The following is a 4,087-nucleotide window of genomic DNA, read 5'->3' as shown; positions in this document are numbered from 1 at the left end:
AGTTTCCGATACCATAAATTGGAATCACATCCTTGAACTCACGAACTATATCGAACAACATTCCACCAAAATTCCCAAATTCAGATATGTTTCATAAGGTCAACAAGGGCTACTCTATACTAGATTTGGTCAACTTAAAAGGTTTAACAAACTAACTAATTCCAAAGTACAATACCAATCCATTAATCAACATCAATGTCCTATTGTATTCCTTTCAAAGCCTACGAGGATTAAGGCTAACTATCATTCCTTTAATTCTCCATAATAAACATCGAGACCCTCAAATGAAGTAGCTAGGTTCATTCCATCTTATGTGCTAAGGTAATACCCATGCTTAATCATCTATAACAAACAAGCTCTCTATAGACATAAACCCCAAGGTATTTCTCAATTCACTAAATTCTCATATCAAGCACAACTAACAAGACTAACCAAAGGATCCCAAATTATATTCTCCTATACAACTCAAATCTTAAACAATCAATTTCTCCACTCGTTCACGCCCTCCAATGATACATTCTCTCAAAACTGGGTTCTCTTGAACAAGGGAACTATCCTGCGGTATAAAAGGAAGGTGTCCACATGGACTTTATTATAAGAAGAAAACGAACCTAAGATGAAACGGGAAAAATAATTGAAAGGTAGTTACCTAGGCGAGATAAGAAGAATTTGAAAGACGAATAAACAACGAGATTGGAAGACTAAGGTAAGATTGCATTATCTACCTCTATTGGAGAGCCATCTTACAAAAGAGAAAATCAATTAGTACCTAACAATTAGCAATCACAAACAGGCTACCACATAAAATCCTAACTCTACCCATCCTACCCTTCTCTCAAGTTTATTATCTAGAGGTCAAGTGATTTTTAAGTGGGGTGCACAAACGTGCGTCGGGAGCAATAGGCTCTGATACCAACTGTGACACCCTTAAATCTAGCCATAAATAAATACGTAAATTCTACAGAAAAACTGGTAGGATATGTTTGTAAATGGTTCAACTAGTCCAAAAACCTGCAATTTCAAAAATTTTTCTAACTTAAACCATTCACAACCATTCCAACTCAAGAAGAGTGTCATAACCCTGCAACAGCTGATAAACTAACTTACATATATAACTAAAGACGCGGAAATATAAGGATACAAACCAAAAATAGAAAGGGAGACATATGTCCCTTCAAATTATATACAAACCAAAAGTGTAAAAAGGTTTACTAATAAAATAGCCAAAACTAGGTCCAAGGTTCCTTGCTCACTAGCCGTCTGTGACCCCAACTAAGCATCAACAACCTGTCAATCGTATTTTATACAAACACGAAAGCCACAATTCAGTGGGGAGTAACTTCGAGTCCTCCCAGCCACGAATCGTCAAAATTAATGTAACATGTAGTAACACATGTAAGCAATATGATAAACAATGTAATTATCATGTAATTCTGACCTATGACCCCTAAACTGACCACTAATCTATCATGTGAATCATATCACTCAAATAGGAATCCAAACTTTATCAATCAGAACCCGCTTACATCTCACCTATTACAGTTCATAAAATCACCATACAAGAAAGGGCAATATAACAAAGACAGGCATAAGTTCTTAGCACCGTCAATAGTCACTTTGTAACTCAAGTCTATACCACGAGGTAGGGAAGGTAATCGAACCGGTATCTTGGCTCAGCGGTTACTATTAAGAAAACATGGCCAAGAGACAACACAACCCTAGCCTAAAATCTGAGCAGACCTAGACATGCGGATACACACCACCGCACCCAAGACTCACAACTTTTTTTAAAACAAAGTGAAGTGAGTACCCTAAGGACACCACCGAAGGGTCGGCTAGTACTTAAGCTGACCCCATACTATCAAAATTAGTACCTGAGGTCATGCCCCAACTTGGATAAACATCCACTAGTCAGGAACACAAAGGCTATCAAGCAGTGAACATATACTCGTCAGAGACTATAAAGACCTATCTATGATGAAGGCCGAAATACTCACCTAGGACCTAGTCACAGCTAGTCCCAGCTTGAATATTTTAGCCCACACCACCCAAAACTCACCACATAAGTCAAGTAAGACACCCACTTAACCTTAAGAGGGCAAAAAGTCCTACTTACCAACATAAATTCTAACATTCTATCATGTGAAAGCTATATAAATGTCTATTTACAAAGATACAATCCCAACAGTTCCTCAATAAGAATTCAATACTAATTTCCAATCCTAGCAAATATAACAATATAAAAGGCTTTAGGGCAAACTAGGGCCATTACTACAAAATGAGAAGCTATTTAAATTCAACTGACTAAATAAGAAACTATTTAAATTCAACTAATTACACATGTGAAATAGAGATATAATAAATGGCCTAAAACAAGAAAAAGGCCGATTATCTAAATCATTCAACCGAATTTTTACCCGCAACCCCCCTGCGGCAGTGCACGGTCAAATTGCGGCCGACCAATCACTCAATTAATCGACATCGCATCGTCAAAGGGACTAAGGCTCGTTTTCGGCAGACAATCAACAAAACATTACAATTATCACTATAAAATTCATTTTGAGCCTATTAATTACCATTTCATTTTGTAAATTATCCTAACATGTGATAATTGTCAATATAACATAATTTTTCTACCATTAGCATAACTTTTAGCTACTTTTATGATTCTCTTAACAAATTTAACCATGTAAACTCATACTAATTATATCCATGATGAACCTAAAATGACGGACAAAGCATGGAAAACCGCGAAACAAGCAACGGACCGACCCGGGCCAACCCCAAGACCGGCCGGGCTGCTGTGGGCCTCGCCGGTCTGTTGTTTCTGCCGCCGCCGCACCATTTCTTCTCTTTTTTTTTTCATTTTTATACATTATAAGACCGTCTGAAAATTAATTAATCGTCCCCAATTCAACTTTGATAATTTAAACTACCAAAAGGCACAAATTAAGCTTGCATGCAACTAAATTTAACATGTGAAAATTACTACCCAAACTAAAATTCACCAAACATATAAAAATCAAAAACATGTGACGATAATTCGTCGAGTAGCTCGAAATACCTTAAGCTAGAAAATGAGCAATTAGTCCTCAAAATCGAAACCCTAACCACAACTAACCGTTATCCTCTACAATATACGAGTCCCCGAACTCGTCTTCCAATCCTTCACCTAATTAAACAATAAAAACACAAAAATTAAGCACAAAACCGAAATCACCGAAATTTGGTCTTAAAAGAACTTAATGAAAATTGAAATTAGAACATACTAAGTCGTAGATTGTGGCGAGGGGATTCCGGAAAGGTAAATTATGCGAAAAACGGACAAGAAACGAAGATTTTATGACGATTTTGAGCTTGAATGTGTATGAAAATGAGGTTTTGGTGTTTTTAGAGGATGAACACCAAAAATTTCAGAAAAATAAAAGGAAAGGGGAGGGGGAGCTGCGCGTGAGAGAAGAAAGGAGGGAAAAGTACGTGCGGAATTTTTAGTCGGGATTTTTAACGAGTCGGTTTTGACTCGTTTCAATAATAATTAAATCCGTAAGTCAAATGCAAATTCCGTCAAGTCCAAAGTCTTTAAACACGAGATTACAATAAAATTGAGTATTCATACGACCCATTTCCAATTTCGTTTACCCAACGTTCAAACGAATTGTCATTCCCCCCCGATACGCCCTTAATTCAAAATAAAAGATTTTACACGGTTTAAACTATTTTTAAACCTTTCAAAACTATCAAAATAAATACTTTTCTTCAAAATATAATAAAATTATATTTCTTTAAATTATTTTTACTTTAAATACTTAATTATCACTTTTATTTTGATTAATAAATTATTTCTGAAATATATTAACGGTCCGAAATTTACGGGGCGTTACAGCCACGCTTCCCGAGGTAGCTCAAAAATCTCATCTAAACTTCACAAAAATGATTAGTAACTTCATGAAAGTTAATGCAAAGTAATTTATTCCTTTGAAATGCAATAAATGACGAGTATTTAAAATTAGTTGAAAATGCAATAAATCTAAACTAAGGGATAGAGTATGTACAAGGGTGCCTTGTTTATAGTCGATGGCTCGACTTA

General features: G+C 35.8%; 1 long non-coding RNA gene across 1 annotated transcript; it reads right to left on the bottom strand.

The window, feature by feature from the left end:
* Positions 1-1,089: 1,089 nt before the first annotated feature.
* On the bottom strand, positions 1,090-3,280 carry LOC141630474 (uncharacterized). Its single transcript, XR_012537493.1, has 2 exons — positions 3,065-3,280; positions 1,090-1,287 (listed from the first exon to the last, which is right to left on the bottom strand). It is a non-coding gene; the product is annotated as an uncharacterized LOC141630474 (long non-coding RNA).
* Positions 3,281-4,087: the final 807 nt, after the last annotated feature.

Source organism: Silene latifolia, chromosome 2 (assembly GCF_048544455.1).
Source record: "Silene latifolia isolate original U9 population chromosome 2, ASM4854445v1, whole genome shotgun sequence".
Classification (NCBI taxonomy): Eukaryota; Viridiplantae; Streptophyta; class Magnoliopsida; order Caryophyllales; family Caryophyllaceae; genus Silene; species Silene latifolia.
The sequence above is the reverse complement of the archived record's forward strand: the minus strand, read 5'-3'. Positions and strand labels throughout refer to the sequence as shown.